At 42.5% G+C, this 11,815-nt stretch overlaps 1 pseudogene; it reads right to left on the bottom strand.

Moving 5' to 3' along the window:
* Positions 1-623: 623 nt before the first annotated feature.
* LOC147327239 (ras-related C3 botulinum toxin substrate 2-like) lies at positions 624-2,390 on the bottom strand (annotated as a pseudogene).
* Between the last annotated feature and the right edge of the window lie 9,425 nt (positions 2,391-11,815).

The following is an 11,815-nucleotide window of genomic DNA, read 5'->3' as shown; positions in this document are numbered from 1 at the left end:
AGAACAAACTTCTGAATCACCTCTTAGTGATAAGTGTCTACAGTTTCCTTTCTCGTTTGGCTCTGGACGAAGGCAGTCGCACTTTTCTCCTCTCCCTCTTCCTTCTCTTTCCTGCTTGGCTTCTCAATGTCCTTGTCTAGTCTCGTCTACTTTTCTACTTTTGCCCTGGATGACTCTCACGGTCTGTTACAACCTAAAAGAGGAATTATGGATTTGAACAACTGGTCCCTGAATGCAATTGACACGCTCTTCTCAACGAGAAGCCTGGGCTTGAGTAAGTCCGAGTGTCCTAGAGGGACGTTCCCCTCTGGATACACAATGGACGGGTGGAGGAACTGGAGGGTCGTGTGCCTGGCGGGACTGTCAATCGAGGACATTGTAGACATCTACCTTTTCGGAACCATGATAACAGGGTTCTTGCTGTTCGAAGTTGGCTTGGCCCTGGCTTATCAAGGAAAGCGGAATCGACTTTCCAAAACCCCACAAGGCTGCCCGCTGTGATGGAAATGATGGGACGGGTCGTGACTTCTCAAAATGGGCTCATTGAACGCAGCACGGATACGATCTTGGAGAAGCTCACGGCAGTCTCTGCTCTCTGAGCACAAGATTGATAACATCTCAGAGAAGCTCTCCAACGGGAGACTGAGAGACCAGTGACGGACTGTTAGACCAACTGTGAAATTGACATGCAGTTGTTCGCACTAAAGGAAAACCACCATCATTTCATGCAGCTACCGTATCGGTGTCAGCTGTGGTCTCAAGGCTGGAGCTGATACGTATGTATGTTCGGGGGGTCCAATTTCACTGCAGATGTAAACATTGCATGTGACAAATAAAAGGCTTGATTGAATAGCTTCAGACTTATGTTCAAAGAAAAGAAAAGAAGCCCTCAAACCTCTACTCTACTTTATGTGTTGATTTAATGAGCGAGTTCACTTTGTTTCTCTCTTCTCTCAAACGTCTAATCTCTCTTCCTCCTCTTCCTCTGTGTTTTATTCAGTCGTACCGTTTACAGCAGCGAGCAGGGCTTCTTCTTGACCTTGGCGGGCTGAGGGCAGAGGACGGCACGAATGGCCTCATCAAACACAGTCTTCAGACCACGCTGGGTCAAGGCTGAGCACTCCAGGTATTTGACTGCATCTATACATGCGAAGACACATATATGTTAATAAAAGAAGAGAAAGAACTACAAAGACAAAGTAAGAGAAGAAAGGTTTGCTGGTAGTGGAGAAGAATAAGTTCAACTTTCAAAGAACACTATAGTCAACTACAGCTACTATACTTTTACTGTGATGCCAGGAAATGAGGGGAATAACAAAAATTTGCAGAGGCAGTCAGGCTACAAAGTTCTCTAGCATCTTCATCTGCTAGTTTCATATCTTCACTGGTGAGGAGAGCTTCAAATCTTAAAGTGCTTTTCAAGCAAATAAAGTAAGAGTGACTGACCTATCTCCTTAGCCAGAGCTAGGCCCTGTGGATAGGTGATAGGCGCCAGCTTCTTGTCCTTCAGTTTCTCAATGGTATCCTTTTCATCCCTCAGATCCAGCTTAGTGCCAACCAGGATGATGGGTGTGGAGGGGCAGTGGTGACGGACCTCAGGGTACCACTGGCAGAATACAGAGTAAAGGAAAACTAAATAAGAGGCAAGAAAGGGGAACACGCAAAATCAAGGAACGTGTTAGAGGCAAAAAACAGAATCAAAGGTGGAGGGAGATGAAGCTCTGATGCCAGGTGTTACAGAAAGGTGGATGAAGGCATGAAAAACAAAAGATATGCTGTAGCTATTAAAGATGAGAGAAATACATCATCCAACTTTCACCCACAGCATCAATCATTCATTCACATCAATTATTAGACCTGTTTAGGCTTTTTCTCCATTTTGTAATCCAAGTACCTATTTTTTTTCTCTATAATAAATTACTGCTTTTGTTCTGTTTGTTCTTTTTTACATTTTGTTCCTCGGCAGCTGAGAGACAGGCCTCATAAAAAACAGCCAAAACTCACCTTAGCTCTGACGTTCTCATAGGATGCCGGGCTAACCAGGGAGAAGCAGATTAGGAAAACATCCTGGATGGAGAGACAAGGAGACAAAGAATTAGAATAGCTGCTGCAGTTTTAATTAGCTGACATGTTATACAAGTTCTGTCTCTGTAACTTTATGTCCATTAGTTACTGTGTGTGCCTGTGTGTGTATGTGTGATTCTGTACCGTCTGTGGCTAGGACAGTGGGCGGAGCCTGTCATAATCTTCCTGTCCAGCTGTATCCCAGAGGCCCAGGTTGACCGGCTTGCTGTCCACCATCACATTAGCTGAATATTTGTCGAATCTGTGGGGAGAGTAGAGAAGGTCAGCGATCAGCCAACAAGTCATAGGCAACCTTTCATTTCATTGGTTATTCATTCATTCAACAATCTTTCAATTCACTGATTGTTTAACCAGTGAAACTCCTGTAATGGAGAAAAAAACAGGACCATACTTGAAATACCACTGTTCACAAAAACATTAACCAACAACATTACTTTGGTTAGTTTGACACAAAAGCCATCCTAACCATGTCTAGTAAGAGAGAATAATACATAATAAGGCAGGGCTGCCCCCGTGTGGTCTCATAGTAGAATAACAGTTTAATTTCTCATTTTTAAAAACTTGAGAAATTTCATATTCATATTCAAATGTATTCAGGCTCAAATGAAACTGATAACACAAATGTTTGCAGACACAGATGTTTTTTTTACAGAAAGAAAGAGACTAGTGTACCAGATTAATCCTGTTTTATGGCCTGTCCGAGGTCTACCCCGCCCTTTGCCTAATGACAGCTGGGATGGGCTTCAGCCTCCTTAATGACCCAGTAGTTAAAAAGATGGATGGATTTCCTGAAATAGAAAAGTCACTGAAATAACGTAAACTGTCAAACATAGAACAACTATGACAAACAGTCAACACTATCTGAGATCCTGCTGGTGGTTAGGGAGGATATACGTGATTCTGTTTGTTGTTTAAACATATTTATAGAGTTAAGAGTTCAGATTGCTGGAAGAACAACATTCACGCAGTCTGATTGCTGTTTTTCTCCCAAAATGTAGAAACACCTGCTAACCATGGCACACTCTGCTTTTCCATTAGGTCTGTGCAAATACTACTTAAGTACACTCATCCTCCTGTGCCATTAGTGATATTAACAGAGTGTATTTTTTGACATATATAATATAGTTAGTATAGTTATTATACTAGCCGTAGCTGCCCCGCTTATTTTAGACATTCACAATAAAAAAGTAAGCGATAATATTTCAATATCAAACGTCATAATTAAGGTCAACATCTAAATAATGCTGTGTACAGACTCACACAGGTGTTAAATTACAGCATAAACTTACCTTAGACCTTCCTCCGTCATTCTCCTCCTAATTGTGCTCGGAGACACAGAAAACATATCGGCAATTACCCCGATGGTTATCCAGGACAGCACTAAAGTCCTGAGTGCTGCAGCCGGGATTTCAAGACGTGGACGACCAACATTTGAAGACTGTTCTTCCTCGGCGTATTCCAAATGAACACGGTGCTGAATTGATCTTAAACTTTCGACAATGCTGTCATCGATGCTAACATCTTGAAGAGCAATTATCATCCCAAGCATTTCAGAAACATCATCTAAACGACTCAAAACAGTATCTACAGGTAAATGTATCTACCCGCTCTATCTGATCTGCTAAAATGAGCAGAATTGACTGAAGTTCACACCAGTCCGCCATCCCTGACCTTTGACCTAGCACGTTTTTGCTACCTGTGGCAGCCGTCCGCGGAGCAGGTATCCAGGAAAACTAGTCGATAGTAAACGATCAGCCAATAGGCGCAAAAGTCAAGCCCACTTGTTGTGTGCCCACCTTATTACTAAATTAGGCAGAGCACTCTGAATTGAATCAGGACATAAAGCACGGTCTTTATGTTGCTTTATTGAACACTGTCCATCTTACAACTAGCCACTTAACGGGGCTTCCTTCGGACAACCACATCCGGTTCAAAGGTCATCACATTAAGACATAGCCATATCAATACATGACACCCCCCTTTTCCTTAGATTCAAACTTTAGTTGTAATAACTTTGATGTCTTTTTTCCCCCCAACATTGAACATTCTTCTTGTCTTACTTTCTAACAATTATATAATCTAAATGTCTCACCACACATGTACCTTTCTTTTTTCAATATATACATGTCGAAATACACATATGAACTTGAAACTTGCCAAATGTAAGTTACCTCTTCACCTTAACATATTATAGTTCATTTCACCACAAAATCACGAAACCTCTCGGGTATCTTTTTAGCCCTCTGTGATCTACTTGGTCTCTCTGGCCCCTGGGAGCCCTCTTGTGGTGTTGGAGTGAAGGTGTCAGTCTTTGTGGGTGTTTCACCTTCCTCCCTTTCAGGTATTGTGTCATAGTGTCCTTCTCTGGTCTCATTTGTCTCGTATTTCTTCACATGTGTGGTATTCCGGTGATAGCGAGCTCCTGTTGGTGATTCAATAATGACTTGGTTTCCAGTTCTGCTTACAACTTTGTGTGGTGTTGCGTTGAATGGTGTTGTAAACTTGTCCACTTTGTCTTGTTGAACCAGCACTGTGTCTTCCTATTTTTATTTATTTTTTATTTTTATTTTATTTATTTTTATTTTATTTTTCTGAAATTACACACGTTACTAACGTGTGTAATTTCAGAAAAATAGCTCTACCATTGACCAATCTCACCTGTCCTAAGGTTATTTTTCTCACCTCCTATCACTTCCTGTTCCAACACATGGTTGTGTTTTTGTGTAGCTTATCTGGATAGCCGAAATAACTAAAAACTTATAGATAACTTCTTATTTCATAGTTTAATCTTCACTTGCTTCATCCGAAGCACACTCTCTTGTATTCACTCCCTGTATTTTTAGGAATTTGCTACCTTAGCTTAGCTAAGCCAAATAACACAGACCAATTAGTTAAACTACATGAATGTCTCAAAGCCATAAAGACCTGGATGACCTCTAATTTCTGCTTTTAAATTCAGATAAAACTGAGGTTATTGTACTCGGCCCTTAAAATCTTAGAAATATGGCATCTAACCAGATTCTTACTCTGGATGGCGTTACCTTGGCCTCCAGTAACACTGTGAGGAACCTTGGAGTGAATTTTGACGAGGACATGTCCTTCAATGCAGATATTAAACAACTATGTAAGACTGCTTTCCTCGATTTGAGCAACATCTCTAAAATTAGAAATATCCTGTCTCAGAGTGAAGCTGCAGTTATTACTTCCAGGTTGGACTACTGTAATTCATTATTATCAGGATGTCCTAAAAACTCCCTGAAAAGCCTTGTAGTACCATATCACCCTATTAGAGCACTTCATATTCACACTGCAGGCTTACTTGTTGTTCCTAGAGTATTCAAAAGTAGAATAGAGAGACAGCCTTCAATTTTCAGGCCCCTCTTCTGTGGAACCAGCTTCCTGTTTGGACAGACACTATCTCTACTTTTAAGATTAGGCTTAAAACTTTCCAAAATATATAATTAGGGCTGGACCAGGTGACCCTGAATCCTCCCTTAGTTATGCTGCAATGCGGTGGGCTGCTGGGGGATTCCCATGATGCACTGAGTATTTCTTCTTCAGTCACCTTTCTCACTCACTATGTGTTAATAGACCTCTCTGCACTGAATCATACTTGTTATTAATCTGTCTCTCTTCCACAGCATGTCTTTATCCTGTCTTCCTTCTCTCACCCCAACCGGTCCCAGCAGATGGCCCCGCCCCTCCCTGAGCCTGGTTCTGCTGGAGGTTTCTTCCTGTTAAAAGGAAGTTTTTCCTTCCCACTGTCGCCAAAGTGTTTGCTCAACTGAAAGGCAGTTGTTAGAGGGTGAATGGCAGGAACACTGTGTCTGCTGCCTCTTCTCTTGCCTCTGTGTATCAGTGAGTATTCAACAACAGTTTCTATATTTAACTGCAGGTTCTTACTGCATAATTCTGTCTGTATAATATAAAAATGATTCAATGCATCGAGTTATGCCAAACCTCACAGAAACTGTGCACGGTGGGTATTCTGAATTGCTGCTCGGCACATATATGCAGACCACAGTCAGAGCCTTACCCTCTGCTGCTTGAAGTCACACAGAGGTAACCCACTCGCTCTCTGTCAGCACGCAGTCGCAGACTCGTGAGCGAGGTTTTTTTTTTCTTTTGTTTTGCTCTTCTACTCTTAAGAGCTCCATTAGCCACACAGAGGGCACAATATGTTCTGCATTGCTTCTCAAAGTTAGCATTGGTTAGTGATCATGGCCTGTTTTAGGTTTATAAATCATTGGTTTACACCACATTCCTCTGAATTAATGTCACAAATTGACAAACTGACAGTGAGATACAGTGAAGTGTGTAGAACATGTAATTCAAATCAGAGCACGAGCAGAACAAGAGCATGAAGCTGAGATCAAACTTCATTTGCTTCCATCTATAAGGTGCAGGTCACTGAGGTCTTCTGACAGAAACCTGCTGGTGGTTCCTCGTTCTAGGCTGAAAACCAAAAGAGACTAAGTGTGTCTTCAAGGCTGTTGGCTGATAATCTATGGAATGCACTAATATTACATTTGATCTCTGCGGTCTGAACATTTGAAAGAGCAGCTCTACTTATTTGTACAGGCTTAATTTTAGGTAGTGGATATTATTATTGTCTTTTAATGTTTGTATTTATTTTTATTGATTATTATTGTGAAGCACTTTCTCTATAGAAATATTTTACCTTCATTTCCCTTCTGTAACTTTATGAAAGCCAAAAGCAAAAAGAGACGATAAGTAACTTTGCATAAATGTGTGGAGCTTTGCAGCTTTGCAGTTGATAAAGCTTCATAATGACACTATGTGACTATGCAGTGTCCAATATTCAAACTGAAATGCAGTCATTAGAGAGTGAATGGCAGCAACACTATGTGTGGTGCCTCTTCTCTTTTCTCTGTATCAGCGAGTGCTCAGCTACAGTATCTATATTTAATGGCTCTGGTGTTCACTGCGTGGTTCTGCCTTACTTCTGAGAGCAGATATTTTACAGGTACAAAGAAAAACTGGCAGTGACCTGGTGGGCGGGGGATTCCTCTTTCAGGTGTGACGGCGAACACAGAGGTCGCTCTGCAAAAGAGAGTCATTGGAGGTGATGAATGTGAGCGACAGTATCATGTACAGCTCAGAGCAGTTTATCCACATGGACCTTCCAGCTTGTGTGGAGGCTCTTTGATCAGCGACCGCTGGATTCTGCAGCTCACCGTCTGAAGCCAGGAGGGTGAGGAGACCAGAGCAGCAACTAAAACTTGTTAACCCAAGGAATGTCTAGTAGCCATGTTTTTGCTATTCAGTAAAAAGTAAAATACATTCAGACAAGATGAGAAATAAAATATGGTGACCATCAGTAATCATGTTTTATGTTTGCTGTGCACATGCAGGACCATGTTTGCAAATCTAAGTGTGCATCAAGGGGGTCCGGAACAAGAAGTGCAGATAACAGCAGAAGCTGAGATCTATACAGACAAAGACACCAGCACAGGCAGAGTTCATGACATCATGCTGCTGCAGCTACTAGCAGCTCTGATGTCCATCCTATAAAACTACCTGACTGTGAGTTGTGGATGTTTCTGCTTCAGGTTCATGTGTTCTGACAGATACTGATACGTCGTGCTAACTTCAGTTTTAGATTCAAATGATACTTTGATGTTCCTGTGGCTCAAAGTTTCTTGCTTTGAAGTTTTTTTTCTTAAAGTTTCTTCTTGACCTGAGCTCTGTGCTGTGAAGTGAGTTCAGCATATGTAGAATATATTTCCTTTATCTTATCCCAACAGTGGGAATCAGGATAAGTACTCACAGGAAGCTGCTTATCAATTGAAAGCCCTGGTTATCAAGTTAACCAGGGCTTTCAATCCTAATGGATGTGGATAAACTATACTGGCAGTGCAGGTTTTAAAAAGGAAGATAAAACTGTAATATTAGAAAAATATGAAGGGTTTAAATGCATAATACAGACTGAAAGTAACAGCTGCTGCAGAAAAACCAGTGTTGTGTGTGTGTGTGTGTGTGTGTGTGTGTGTGTGTGTGTGTGTGTGTGTGTGTGAGAGTGTGTGTGTGTGTGTGTGTGTGTGTGTGTGTGTGAGTGGAAAATTGCTTAGTAGTAAAAGCACTATATGAATGTGCAAGAACTTCAGATGCTTTGTTCAATAAGACTATCAGGAGGGACTATGCGCTTACCTGCTGCTCCTTGGCAGGTAGCTCTATGCCCTCCTGGGTTTTAATTGCACCTTAGAACACACATGCATCAACACTACAATGAGCGGGTGGAGGGAGGTTTGGAGTCTTCTCCCACCCCCGTTCTCTGCGGCCTGCTGGAGCGGGAGGGCTAGGAGAAGTTGGCCGTCCGACTGCGGTCTGGGGTGTGGGGCCTCCCTGCTGCTACGGAGTCGGGGTGGTCTGCCTCTCCCCACCGCAGGGAAAAGGGTAACACCACCTGGGTCTGGGTGCAATTCCCCCCTCCAGGGGCAAGGGTACCTAGACCCGGTTTGTAGAGTACGCTTGGGGAGTGTGATCGTGTGTACAGCGTCTCTTTATGTCTGTCTCCACGTTGGTTGAGTGTGGAGTAAGTGCACATGAGAGCATGAGGGTGGGAATGGATGTTTGTGTCTGTGTGTGCCTGTATGTCTGTGTCTATATGTCAGGTTGGGTATCAGACGCCACCTCTCTGGGGACACCTCAGGCCCTCCAAGATTTGGAGGCCTATCTCCACCCACCACCACTTCCCCTGCCGGTGGCGGACTCCCTCAGGTGTCGGTGCGTTGGTGGTTCTTTGTGTCTGGGGGTGGGTGTCCAGGTACACACCGGCTCACTCCTTGGTGGCCGCTTATCGGGGCCTGGAGCCTGGGGCTCGCTCGGGCCCCTTCGGGGGTGGGGTGCCCCCGGCCTCTCGGCCTGGGGCTCGGTCACTCAGGCGCAGCTGGGGGCCGGCGGAGCTCATGGGCGCGTCACTGCAACTCCCCCTGGCTTCTGCTCCGCGGCTGCTGAGTGAACCCTCATCTGGGACTCTCCTCAGCTCTTACTGGAACAGTGGCGCGGCTGCCCCTCTGTTGGTCTTCCATGGTCTCTTGTGTTCTGGGGGCCTCTGGATGTCTGGAGTTTTGACCTCCTCCATACCCGCTTCACACCCTGGAGGACGGGGCTGTGGCCCCCCCACACTCCCTAGCAGATCGTTACATGGAGAAACCTTTGGAATACAAGCGCGCTGATCCACACAGGTATGCACACGGGTGTTCACTGCTCGTAGACCCAAATTACACCTTTCTTGGCCGCTACTTCGAAGCACATCTGTCCTGCGTGCTGCACAACAACATTGAATATTTAGTATTTACTGCTGTTTACACTTAGCTAGATTAATGCGATGGTGTTGTGTTTAGTATGTTGCTTTGTTTTTTTTGCTTGTTTTCTATTTTTCTCTCAACAGGTGATCCAGGAGATTTTTTTTCTCCCCCCCCTTTCTCACTGTCCCTCTCCCCTTCTGTTTCTCCTTTCCTTCCTCTTTCTTTCTTCCTTTCCTATCCCTCACTCATGTCTGTCCCGTCTGTAAAATCTGAAAATAAAATATAATAAATAATAAAAACAAAGATCGACCAAATGGACCAATACGGCAATGCCACGATGATCCATTTGGCAAAGTAAATCCATTGGGTATCCTTGTTGGTCTTCAGACAACAATTCTGATGGCTAAAGAACCAAATGGGACAGGCAAAAAAAAAAAAAAAAAAAAGACAGCAAAAATCCTGACTGACATCACGACCTATCATTACACAGGAGAATCTGATGGATGGATAATTAAGTATTTCATTTAATTAATGTTTGAAAGACAGTTTCAGCTTTTATTCTGTCAGCTGCAAACTTTCTGCTGTTTATTAGTTTAAGAGAAAATAAAACTTAATATAACAACAGAATTTAAACATAGGCTGCAAACTGAAAAATGTCTACGAAAAAATGCTATTGAAGAATTTTAGCCCCTCCCACTGTCCATGTAGTACAGTAGGAGGGTCTAAAGTTGAAAGTTTCAAGGGATCTTCCAGGAATGGTGATGCTGCTTTTCTGGACAAATGATCTCTAAGCTTGAACTTAACCAGAGGGATATAGTACAAAGAAAATTCAACAAGGCTTGGCTTACTTTGCGTTAGCTGGCTTGAGAAAACGTAAAACACCAGTCAGTGTCACGCCGCCGGGTATATCAACTTCTCTTTTAAGCTGTGCTTTCTGCTTCACGCTCCGTGCCCACGCATGTAACAAGGGCTGCTACAAGGCCCTTTAAAACAGGAAGTAGCATGTGCTGCAGTGAGCTTGAATGGTGTCCCAATGCGCTGAGCAAGCACAGTGCAAGCATGCTAGCCAGGTGTGGTGCGTGATGATAAAGTGGTGACTAAAACTCTATAAAGGACATAACTAATATAACAGCAGGTCAGGGTTACTCTTACAATTTTCTCTGGTAAGAAGTCAAAATCCTTCATATAGAACTCTGAAGTTACCTGGAGAGATGAGATCCTGCTTCATAGTACAGGCCTCAGGGCAACATTTCAAAGTTAACGTGCAAAACAATCAATATATGTATTTGTATGTAACTGACAAAAAAAGGAGAGAAAAGTGTCCAAACACTTCTTGTGTCATTCCAGAGTTGAGGTCGCAGGTTATGGTGCCACCACTGGACTAGCTAATGAGAAAAGGAGTAAGATGATTTTTAACAAATTTGTTGTATTAAGAAAAAAGAAAACAAACCATCCAAACTGTTACTTTATTAGTAAAGAGATGTTGCAGATATTTGTACTGAAATTGTATTTTTCTTCATTTCTAATGTGTTCAAAGCAAAAACAAGCTTTTCCTGTGAGCTCAGACCATTTTATTTCTTTCTGCTGCATTTCTGCATAAAATACAAATCTGCATCATTTTTTAAAAAAGTGCTTTAAGCTGAACTAATTGTCCCTTTATTTCTAGAACCTGCTGAATCACCCTCTCTTCACTGTGCAGAGACTGAGGTTGTCAGCTGTACAGAGCTCAATGATATTTTACAGAAAAAATTCCCCGAAGTCCACCGAGTCAGGAGCTATCAGCACTGGTTCTGTGGACAAAGTCCTGGGAAAGATATATGTCGAGTGAGTTTGCATGATCCCTCAGCTCACAGCTGCATTTATTAAACATTCAAAATACAGAAAGATTTTATAAAACTGGGAAACTGTAGTTCTGTCTTGCAGGGAGACTCTGGTGGAGGAGTGGTTCATAATGGCAGGATTTATGGGGTCTCTTCTTTTGTGGGAGATCCGGACTTTGTATGCAGAGCACCGGCTGCCTTCATGGACCTCTGTGATCCTGAGTATGCAGATTGGATCAGGAAAACTATCAACCCATAAAAAGCTGTGAGGTGTGGATAACTGTAAACAAGCTGAAATAAATAATCTTTTAGAGTTTAGCTTTGGTTTCTTTTATTCTCTTTGATATAAGCAGTAGAGGATTTCAGAATTTCTGTGTTATTTGCCAAAAGACGTTTTTTCAGCTGCACCCACACACAGTTTCTTTAGATAACTTCAACTGCAGAAAGTAAAAACTCAGCATTAAGTTTCAAATGCAGTTTTAAAGATAATGATAATATGGTGGCCCTGAAGAAAACACCCGTCAATAGAAAAAGCTGCAAAATCCTGCAAAATGTAACAGAAGTTGAATAAAACACAACGGAAATAGAAAAAAATGCAACAGGGCTGAAAAACTGAACAAACAAACAAAAAACAAACAC

Source organism: Aulonocara sp. 'chitande type north' Nkhata Bay, linkage group LG6 (assembly GCF_057382095.1).
Source record: "Aulonocara sp. 'chitande type north' Nkhata Bay isolate Kocher_YH1m ecotype deep benthic linkage group LG6, A_spYH_male_GT1.1, whole genome shotgun sequence".
NCBI classification, from domain to species: Eukaryota; Metazoa; Chordata; class Actinopteri; order Cichliformes; family Cichlidae; genus Aulonocara; species Aulonocara sp. 'chitande type north' Nkhata Bay.
This window is presented reverse-complemented; position numbering and strand designations above follow the sequence as displayed.